The sequence below is a fragment of the Canis aureus genome, chromosome 6 (assembly GCF_053574225.1).
Source record: "Canis aureus isolate CA01 chromosome 6, VMU_Caureus_v.1.0, whole genome shotgun sequence".
Classification (NCBI taxonomy): Eukaryota; Metazoa; Chordata; class Mammalia; order Carnivora; family Canidae; genus Canis; species Canis aureus.
Window position 1 is genome coordinate 47,049,595 of NC_135616.1, and position 11,789 is coordinate 47,061,383.

The 11,789-nt window shown below is 40.0% G+C and overlaps 1 long non-coding RNA gene across 1 annotated transcript; it reads right to left on the reverse strand.

Annotated features, from left to right (window-relative positions):
* Positions 1-1,002: 1,002 nt before the first annotated feature.
* LOC144315194 (uncharacterized) lies at positions 1,003-10,912 on the reverse strand. The gene is made up of 3 exons (XR_013380954.1): positions 10,711-10,912; positions 7,337-7,385; positions 1,003-1,359 (listed from the first exon to the last, which is right to left on the reverse strand). It is a non-coding gene; the product is annotated as an uncharacterized LOC144315194 (long non-coding RNA).
* Between the last annotated feature and the right edge of the window lie 877 nt (positions 10,913-11,789).

Genomic DNA, 11,789 nt, shown 5'->3' on the forward strand with positions numbered 1-11,789 from the left:
AATGACATATTTTGTTAAATAAATGAGATACTCAGGAAAATAACTGCTACAATTTTTTGCTTATATCATTCCAGACTTTTTTCTATGTACACATGGATACAATTTACACAGACACATTTTTAAATGAATAGGCTTATTTCCAAATAAGATTTTCTCACTTTTGTATGTTTTGGTGAGTTTACAATAGAAAGTTTTACTCATGGTAATTTTATAATAATTTCAAAACATAGTTTTTAATTTTTTGTATTGTGAACTATTTCATTGAAGAATCTTTAAAATGTGTATGTAAAGAATGAATTAATAATGTTATAAAGTTTAAAATGTTTTCAATAGATGTTTTACCCATATTTGGTAGGGTTTATCCTAAATTACTTTTATGTTTCCAGATAGTATGCTAAAAATTGCATTTTTTTAAAAGATTTTATTTGTTTACTTGAGAGAGAGAGAGAGAGAGAGAGAAAGCACAGAGGGAGAAGCAGACTTTCTGCTGGGCAGGAAGCCCATTGCAGGGCTTGATCCTGGACCCTGAGATCATGATCTGAGCAAAAGCAGATGCTTAATTGACTGAGCCACTGAGATGCTCCTAAAAAATTACATTTTCTAAGTGATTATTAATGTGACATAGAACTGCAATACATTTTTTATATTCATCTTTTATCCCAACCTCTTACTAAATTCTATCATTAACTATTGATTTCGTTGTTGATTTTGGGTTTTTGCCATAAATCATCATCTGATCTGTAAATAATTTCAGTTTTATTTCTTTGTTATCTGCATATCTAAAATCTTCCTTTGTAGTTATAACTTGGGTTTGTCAAGGTGATATTGGAAAGAAAAATTACAGCAGGAAGGGCAGGCAAGAAAAGTTTTAAACTGTTTTATTGTTTAGGCCTGAATATCCATAGGTTGTTACAGAAAAACAGGTAGTCATGATGTTAAAAATAGCTATTATTTTAAACCACATTATTATATTTATCTGACATCAATGGATCTCAGGTTGCTGCCAATGTTGTACCCCTAAGAGAAGTGTGTAGCACACAGATATCCCTGAGGTCAAAGGACAGGTATTAAATAGGTAAAAAATCCAATAGTTGACATGCAATGGTCCATTAATTCCAATTGTACAACATAACATAAATGACAGAGTTTTTGAGGGTCAAATTTCAATATTAGCCCTGTGATTTGTTCAGTAGAATCCTTAATCTTTGGGCCAACAGCAAAATGAGAGAACTTGTCCAGAGTCCTACATAATCTTGGACCCCTACAGGGGCTTGAAATAGTCTATAGATCAGTTGTGTCTCCCTGGATCCTGTGCAGAAGAAAACACAAATCCTTCTGGAGAAAAGACTTCTAAGATGCCTGTGGATAGAAATTAATCAAATATAGTAGCTCACAATCATTCATTGATAAATATATAAGGAAACAGAGTAAGTAGAATGCAAAACATTTAGATCCCAAAGATTTTGGGGGATACTAGAACTAACAAATAGGGAATACAAAATAATTATGTATAAAATGTTTAAAGAAATAAAATATAGGATTATAAAAATAAGAAACAAATGCCTTTACAAAATGAACAGGCAGACTGGAAAAAAATAACAAAATGAAAATATAGGTATTGAAATAAGTTCAATATTAGATTAGATACAGCTGAAGAAAATTGTGGAATGAAAGGCAGCTCTGAGGAACTTGCCCAGAATGTAACAGGGAGTGAAAAAAGAAATAAAAAATATAAAATAGGGGCAAGAGCTATGGAAGACAGAGTGGGAGTATGTAAGAAAGGGCTAATTAATGACCCAGAGAAGGAAATGATGAGAATGATGGAGACCATATCTGAGGAGGTAACAGCTGACCAATTTCCACAACCATGTTTTCTCGGAAGAACAAATAAAAGAAACCATAGTTTGTAGTGGAACAGCAAAGAGAAGAGCATAGAAGCAGACAGGGAGAAGGATAGATATACAAGGGCATGTAGATGACTGCAGAGTCGTGTGCAGCAACATGGGGTCCCGAGGAGAGCAGAGTCACACCTTGTTCACACCAACGGAAGATAACTATCAATCTAGAATTGTATGCCCAGAAGAATCTCTTTGGGGTTAAAATAAAGACATTTTCAAAAAAGGAAAGATGTGTTGAGTTTACTGAAACCAAAATACTTCTGAAAAAGAGCAGGGAGGGTATGAAAATTAAGAAATTCTAAAGTCATTGTTATGAAGGTGTGAGATATTAATTTTTGTTTTGTTAAGGAAAGTATGGTAAAAATTTTTAAAGAAAACCATTAAAATAGCAAAAACAAACAACGGGGAAAATCGAAACATAGTGATAGAGTTGCTGTTTCACTAGCACAGGAAGAAAATTACCCTTCTCCCAAAGAACCCTTTATATACTTGTGATTTCCTATTTTCTCCTCTTTAATCACACAAAGAGAAAGGGACATAAATTTTAAAAATGAAAGACCAGTTCTTCTTTAATAAAGCCAAACGAAAGGCACCTGGGTGGCTCAGTCAGTTAAACATCTGACTCTTGATTTAGGCTCAGGTCATGATTTCAAGGTCATGACATCAAGCTCTGTGTTGGGCTCTGAACTGAGCATGGAGTCTGCTTAGGATTCTCTCTTCCTCTCTGCCTCTGCCCCTCTCTACACCTTCTTGCTGCTCATGCCCACATGTGTTCTCTTTCTCTCTCTCTCTCTCTCTCTCTCAAAAAAAAAAAAAAAAGCCAATAGATGTAGAGGGTTACAGGTGGGAGAATCATTATTTATACAAGAAATTGTTCTTCATTTTATATAAAAAAACCCATAGAATTATTTCTACAACACATGCCTTCATGTATTTTTACCCTAGATCTATTTTTTAAAAATAGTGGTAAAATATAGATTGTAAAGAGAGTACATAAAGAATATATATGTAGAGTTTAAAGACCAATAATAAAATGAACAGCATATGCCCAACAACCATGCCAGAAAATGAATTATCATAACCTGGAAGTTTTCTGTGTGACTTTTCCAATCACATTACACAATATATCTGCCAAAAGTAATCACTTAGCTGAATCCTTGGTTTTTCTTCACTGTTGTTACTAGACATTTTTATATCCTTACATAATATACTGATTAATTCTGAGTGTATTATGGAATTGGAATCATATCTATACATTCTTCTATGACTGCTTAAAATTATTTAAAAAATGTTATCCATATGCATTTTTGGAGCTGTAAATAATTTTTGTTGTTATATATTATTCAGTTCAGAGAGGTAGTAGAATTTATTTATTTACTTCAACCTACAATTTGGATTGATTCTCACTTTTTTTGCTGCAAATAATTCTCCTAAAAATACTTGTATATGTTTCCCTGATGAATATGTGCAAAATTTTTTCTTTCTCTTTTTTTGAATTTTTCTGATATAAGTGAAATTGCTGTGTCCTAGGATACGCATGCATTCATCCTAGTGTCTTAATGTCTAAATGAGATGTAGCTGACTCAAGCTACAGGTCAACTACATGTGATTATGTTGTCTTTATTCCAGAACTTTCACCCAGTGGGAATTTACAGACAACCTGGAACATCGAAGAAAGGTGGAAAATTATGCTTTCCCTCTTAAATTCTACTATTTAAAAATAATACATATAAAAAAATAATGCATATCACTTCTGCTCACATTTATTTCATTGGCTTTAAGCAAGTTACATGGTCACACCCAGTTTCATGGGAGCAGGTAAGGTACTATCTTTCCCACTGGATGAAAGACAACTAGGAATATTGGTCAGGACCTCTAACAACTGCCATAGTCCACCGTTCTGGACCCCAAATATTTGGTTCATTCTCCTTTTCACCAATGCAGAACATATAAACACCTTTCTCAGGGAGGTCAGTACAGATAGCCCTATCCAGTCATGGCATTGAGCTCAAAGTTCATGACCTTGGGGTGATGGGCAACAGCGCTTAAATGAGAGGTTTCAGGGGTAAGATTTATGATTGAATTGTCACCCTTAAAAAATAGGTTGAAGTCCTATTACAAGCTGGTACCTGTGAATGTGAATTTATTTGGAATTGAAATCTTTGCAGATGTAATGAATTTAAGGTGAGGTCATGCTGGATTAAGGAAGGGAGGGCTCTAATCCAGTGTGACTGGTGTCCTTGTAACAAAAGAAGAGATGAGAGAAGAGAAGGTCTTGTGACAACAGAAGTGGAGCTTAAAGTGTTGCTGCTGCCAGCTGAGGAATGTTCTGGATTATTGGCAAACCACCAGAAACTAGAAGGAGACAAGGAAGGATTCCCCCTTATGGGTTTCAGTGGGAGCATGACTTTCTGCCATCCTGATTTCAGACATCTAGTATCCAACTGTGGGACAGTAAATTTTGGTTGTTCTGAGCCACTCAGTGTGTGGTATTCTGTTAGGGCAGCCCCAGCAAACTAATACAGCTAGATCATAAACATTTGTCTCTATGTTAGGTACAGCGTAATTCCTCTTGAATTTAAAACCCATGATCTAAAAAGATATGTTTTTGCTCTCCCTTTTCTCCACAGCAGAATTACAGAGCTGGGACAGGGCCATGGCAGGTGCATATATTCTGCATGAGGGACAAAGAGGAAATGATTATGTGACCAGAGGAGTGGAATGTGGCAGATATCACCACCTCCATGGATCCCCAGTTCCCTGTCCTTCCAGCTTTCCATTAGGATTGTCCCTCCATGTCTCTTTGAAGTCAGGCACAACCATGTTACTTGCTCAAGTGAATAGGTTTGGCTCAGTTGGTTAAGCATCTGCCTTCAACTCAGGTCATGATCCCAGGATCCTGAGATCAAGCCCCATTTCAGGCTCCCTGTTCAGTGGGAAGTCTGCTTCTCCCTATGTGTCTCCTCCCCCCTGCTCATTCTCTGTATCTTTCTCTCTCTTTCAAATAAATAATATCTTTTAAAAAATTAAAGAAATAAATACTTGAATTTAATTTCTAATGTCCCACAAAGCCTTTATTCTTCAGACTGAAAGGGATCTATGAGTGTAATGACTCCCCAATCCAATTGTCTGCTCAATGCTTTGGACTCTATTGCTATTAGGACTGCTTGCACTCACTCATACATTTATTGAATGATAGCTATATATCAGGCAATGACAACTAAAGATAAAAAAGTCACAGTTCCTCATATGACTTTATTCACAATCTGAAGAGGTATTCAAGGATGTAAACTCTTCCTGTCATGGCAGTGTGAGCATTTCTACACAAATCTTTCCACTGTTTGGTCCCCTGAGGAGACTGAGTCATCCTTCTATGAGCTGCCTTTTGGGGCAGAAATCTGGGGTGAGAAGTCCCTGCAAGGTACAGGTGGCCAGAGAGGAAAATAAGGGACAGGTCATAATGTGATTCATTAGTCTGTGGAGAACCTAGGCTAGAAAGAAAAGACAGTTGTGGGAATCCAGAAATCAAAAGGTCCAAGTGTTGGAGAAGGGCAGAAACAGGAAGAGAGGAGTGGGCCACACCTGGAATCTCCAAGATAGACAGAGTGGCTCTGCCCTGGGGCAAACTGGAGACCTGAAGATCAAGGTGGGTTCCAAGCTTTCACTGAGAGAAAATGACATTTGAATTGCTGCTGAAGGATAACTAAGGGTTCCCAGTAATCAAGTGTGCAAGATTCAGTGCATGGTGGATAAGGAATGTCACAAGTCTTTTGGGGTAGAGAAAAGTGACATGGAATGGTCTCTGGCACCAAGAATGGAGGAGCTGGGGCTCCAGACCATTGCACAGAACTTTGTACCCATGCGTGGAGATATCAGAGACAAGACATCAGTGAAGTTGTAAAGCGGGACTCAGTATGACCTGAGTGGTTATTTTGGACAGGGTAGCTTTGCAGCCTCACAGAGAATGAGCTGATGTCAGGCGAGTCCCGTGGCAGGACAGTTGTACAGAAGGAGCCTGCAGCCCCAGCAGGGCACAGTGAGAGGCTGGATCAAGTCAGTAACAACAGGGATGGGGTGGAGAGAGGCAAGATGTTTCCAGAGCTGAAGGCTGGGATTGGGGGCCCTGGCTGGATGCAGATATGAGGAAGCCTGGTGAGTTAATGCAGATCAGGACTTCACACCATGGTGATAAACACCGGCTGGCCTTGGGGACCTTGGCTCTATCAGTGCTGCAGTGAATTGGTGATGGACACCAGGACAACCACGTCCCCCGCTGAGTTTACTTGTAAAAGGAAGGGGTTAACTAGAAAATCAAAAGTTTCTTCCTGCTTGAAGATTCCATTATTCTAAGCTCCCCACCCCCTACACCCCCCCACCCCCGCTTTTCATACTTGGTTCTAAAACCAATGATAGATGAAACTGCTAAAATTTTTCTCTAAAGTAAACCTAGAAAAATATATTGTGCATGGCCTTTAGGACCCTAAGGGTCCAACATTTATTGAGAACGTGATGAGCCGTGTGCTGAGGCAGAGGACTTGGCTTTGGAATTTGACCTTGAAACAGTGCATCATAAACAGATCCAGAGGGAGGAGGTGAGGAGAGCTCAGAGATAAGTCAGGAAATTTGAATTGAGCAAGATAATTAAAAATTGAGAACAGTTTTCCTCCTCGCTTGCTGTATTTGTTACAAGCTTGTGGGTTATAGAAAGATTGAACTTCAGTTTTTGAGCAAAACATGTAATGAAACCAATCGATTTTTAGGCTGTTTGGTCATTCATATCTTTTTAATCATTAAGAACACTTCTGAAAGGTTTAGTTCTTTATAGTGGATCGTTTATGAGATCTGTGGATATAACCTCCATTATCTGAGGTAAGTTCCTGAATACGGTACAGGAAAAATGGTCACAAACCACACATTTAATGGGAATGATTAGCAATAAAAAATGCAACCATTTCCCTCTGCATTGCCAGCAGACCTCCTGATGAATGTTTTATGTTAATGTGCAAATGTTCTTTTTGGTCTGTCTGACTTTAGTGAAGCAGCTTGAAAATATTTCATCCCACATTTCAAATACTTTGTTCCAAGGATATGGAATAATAAAATGTGCTTCCCAGCATCTTGAATAATAAATCCATTTATTCATGAGGCAACTAATTTTGTAAACTTCATGTAATTTAGGTTTTTCTGATCTGATGTAAGATTTTCCAAGAAAGAGGAAGGATACAGAGTAAATAAGAATCTTCTCTTCTTCTTTTTATTTTTCTGAGTGTCATAGTAAACCCGAAGATGCCACACAGACTCTTAGAACTAAAATATGGGATGTTTTGCTCAGAGCCAACCAGGCTTATGCTTTAATATCCTTAAAATCGACAATGGGCTTATGTCAGTGATGGAAGACAAATGGATAATGACTTCTCGAGAAATAGCTTTTGACTTACCTTCTGTTGTGGAAGAACACAATTTAAATCTGTGGTGCCATGACACAGCCTGTAAAGATGCAAAAGGAGGAAGTAAAAATTGTGAGGCACATCTCCTGAGGCTCTGCAAGGAGGCAGAGAGAGAACCTGTCATTACTATTTGGAAGTCACTGGGTTAGGGGCTAACCATCATTTTGATCTGGCTTGAAGTTTGGTTGGGGTGGGTAATGTGGCACATTGAGCTGGACATGGGATTTTGGTAGTTGGTAAAAGTGGTGGAAATGAGATTATTTATATTCATTAATTCATTTATTCATCCAGCCAGCCATTCATTCAATAAATATTTGTTGACACATTGTACACACTGCTGGGAAGAGAGCAGTGAACGCTATAGACCGAAACTCCTGTCTTCACGGAGCTTATACTGTAGTGAAGGAGGCCAGATAATAAACAAATAAGCACGCAAAAGATCTAGCATGTCAGAATGTGGTAAGTGTTGTGGAGAAAAATAAAGCAGGGAAGGAAGATGTGCTGATGGGGATCCAGAGGCTATTTTAAATAGACCACAGGGCAAGGTCTTGCTGCTAAGATGACATTTAAGGAGTGAAGGAGAGGATGGAGACCAAGTCAGTTGGGAAGAGGGGATACTCACAGGCAAGAGCCTTTCAGATAGAGGACAAATAGCATGAGGAAAGGCCCTGGGACAAAAGGATTCTGGCTCATTCATGGAAGCAGATGGATGGAAGAAAATGGGCCCAGGAGAGAAGTCTCCAAGATGGTGTGCGAGTTGGGGCTATCCAGAGCACATAGTGCCTTGTGGATTCTCACTTTGCCAGAGATAGAAGCCACTGCAGAGCATTAAGCTAAAGGGTACTGTGATCTGATGTGGATTTTAAATAATCACTTTGGGTGCTGTGTGGAGAACAGGGTGTGGGTGGGGGTAAGGTGAAAGCAAGGAGTCAGAGATGGGCATCTTGCAGTCATTGAGATATGGAATGGAGATGCTTGAACCTGGGAAAAAAGAGCAGAGGTAAACAGCTGTTGGATTTAGAGGAGATTCTGAAGGTAGAACCAACGGGACTTACTGATAGACTAGATATGCTGTATAAGAGAAAAAGCAACATAAATTATGAAAATAGTCATCTGAGCACCTAGGAGGATGACACTGGAAATTGGGAGCCTGTGGACAGTTCAGAGGACAGGTTAGGAGTTTCTGTCTGAACCCATTAGATTTGGAATGTTTCAAAGTGTGGAGGGAAGACAAAGTGTTTACTCCCTCGGACTTTAATATGTATTGTCCAGGAAGACAGACATGTGTGATAAAAGTTTGTAAAATAGAAGGGAGTGACAATCACAAAATTTAAGGTAGTAGCTTCTCCACTGGGGGAAGAAAGGGCAGAGTGTTGGCATCGGGAAGGAACCATAAGTCGATGCCATGAAACTGGTGATGTTTCATGTTTTAAGTGGATGAGAATATTCACTGGTGTTGATTTCATTATGTTTCATAACTTACATATATTCTGTTGTATCAATCGGATATTACACGACAAAAATATTAAAACAGAATGAGAGGAATTGGAAACAGGGATTCTAGACAATTGTTTTGAGGAGTGCTTCTGCAAAGAGGAGCAGAGAAACTGGGTTAAGTGGAGTAAGGAGAGGGTGTTTTAAAAATTGAATAACAATAATAATGAAGGGCTGTATGCTGCTGGGAATGCTCAACTGGGGGGCCGCATTGGTGGTGCAGGGGGGCAGGGTGAGCATTCTGCAGACTCATCCTTGAGTGGGAGAGCCAGTTTGCAGGGTGCCGCCCGCCACCTGTCCATTGATGGAGTTCCTTTTATATTCTACATATAAATCCATTATTGGTTTTAGATATTGAAGGTGCCTTTTCCTGGTCTGTCAACTCTCCTTAGCATCATTCTTCATTGAATAGACATTCCTATTTTTGATGTTATCAATTTAACAAACATTTTGCCTGTGATGCTGATTTTGAATTTTGTTTAAAGCAGTCCTCTTCCAGGTCATGGAGATCGTCTCTTATGTTTTATTATATTAAATTTATAATGTTAGGCCATTAAGCCACCCAGCATCTACCCTTGTTTGCAGCATTAGGTAGTGATCCAGCTTTAAATTCTCCAAATGGTAAATCAATTTTCCCAACACAGTCTGCTACACAGTTTAACTTTCCTCATCAATTCGTGGAAAAATAATTGCTAGTATCCTCCTCGCATCATTGTTTTCTCCAGGTTGCCTTTTTGTTCTTCGTATGTTTTGGCTTCTGTCTTTCTCATTCAAAGTTTTTACTCAAATGTCTGGTGAGTCCCTAACTGTGTGTTTGTACGCTTTACAACGGTCACACGGACAAGCTGACTGGAAGCTCTGTTTGTGCAGGAGGACCTCCTGCTCATAGGCCGCTGGTGGGGTAGTCTGCTGGTTAGTGCCTCAAAGTCTCTTCAGCTCAAGGGGCAGATTCCCCCAAGAAGGGTCTTCTCCTATCCTGCAGAGGATATCATGGAGCTGCTGGCTTTTAGAAAAGGTAAGGAAAGGCCTGGGGGAAGGGATAGTGTTGAGGGAGGTTTTCAGACTAGAGTATACAACTGTTTTATACAAGCCCTCTGGTTTTGGGGGTGGGCACCCCCTGACTTACACCACATCTGTGTGTCTATAAGCCCAGAGACTTTCAGTTCACACTATTAGAGAATAAATGTTCAAGTCCTCTTTCTGGGTTCAGATAGGGGCACTGGGCTAGCTAAACCAGATTTGGGGGACATGTACGTGGTTCTAGATTTTTGCAGAGAAACTGGGCTCAGTCCCCTCGTTTTAGCACCTCTATCCCCACACTCTAGACATCCTCAGGGACTCCGTGGAGTTGAGGAAGTAAACCTTTGGCTTCTTGGCTTGAGGCTCTTCAGGCTAGAATTCAGCTTTCTTGTGACTTCTAGGTCATCATTTAACAAACATTTTGCCTGTGATGCCGATTTTGAATTTTGTTTAAAGCAGTCCTTCTTCAGGTCTTGGAGATCGTCTCTTGATCTATTTACTTCCTTGATTCCAGAGTTTAGGGGCACTCACTTCTTTTCTACATCTTTCTGTGGGACTAGAGACTTACAGCTCCCACTACCAGGCTTTCTCGGAAAAAAGCTGTTTCAGCTTCCCTCAAAGAGGAGGCCTCCAGGCTGAGGCTTCACTAGCCTTCCTGGCTGGCCCCTGAGCTACCTGGCACGTATGTGAGATGCCACCACATTTAGAGGAATTCAACTCGCCCGTCTATGATGACACACAGAACAAAAGACAGCTTGTGTCCCAGAAGCGGGCCAGGCCCAGGGCCCCCACCCCCTTTTTGTCCACCTTCCCTCCTCCACCTCCTTCCTGGCCCCACGAAGGAGTCTTACCTGATGCAAACTGAGCCAACGCCTCTCTGGATTGAGCCTGGCTATGGGTGGAGAACGTAATTATGTCTGTGAGCTTTTCTCAAAGCTCATGGACTCTAAATTTGAGAGCCCAGCTGTGCAGCAAGAAGCTGCGAGATACCCACTGCTTCGTAGAACTCTCCAGCAGACCTGTGGGTGGATGCAGCTGGTCAGAAAACAAAGGCCTTTGTCTCCTGCCTGAATGATTGCACCTGGCATTCTAACTGGAAACAGGTGGCTGTGTATGTTCAGTGCTTCCTTCTGAGAGGGCAGACGTGCCATATTTAGGCTTCCGCTAAGAGGAAGGCAGTTATCCCTGACCTTGTGTCAAGGGTAGTCTAGCCTGATCCTGCCTTGGACTATAACATGATTTCCAGATCTGTATCATTTTTCTCCCAAGGAGCTTTGCAACACAAAAACACATTTAAATCCCACCCAACACCCAGTTTGTAGCTATGGAACCAGAGGAATAGAGATGCCAAACATATTCACTGCAACTCCACATCAGAGGTGGGTGCTGGTACAGAGTTCAGGCTGTGTGCCTTAGCTGACTCCTCCAGAGACTCTAATTTTTCCGGGAAGATTATGGGAAGAGTGCAGATAATTTTCAAAATGCTCTAACCATTTCTTGGAATTTTCAATGTTTGTTGATTAAACTTTCTGACCTGAGGCCATGGTGATGGATTCCCAGAATATTTTTAAAATTAAAACATAAAAATGTTAAAAAGACACTGAACATTTTGTTGGTAAAGCTGAGCCTGCATAGGCTGGAAAGTTAGAGTATAATCTTTCATGAAGGGAAGATTTGGATGATGAATTAATAATGGAATAATGATATTAAGTTCCTAGGATGGAAATTGGGTCCATTGCATGTGCACAGGGAAAGCTGGATGAGGAGAATTAATCAGTTACTTAGGATTTCACACAGAATTCTGATTAGTGTATTTCTTTCCAGTAGTCATAGCAAAATAAAACACCTAATGCTCTATCAAAGATGCCTCACAAATGTGCCAGGCAATAGTACAGTCACTGTAAATTGCCCTAGATTTGGATCGTGTTTC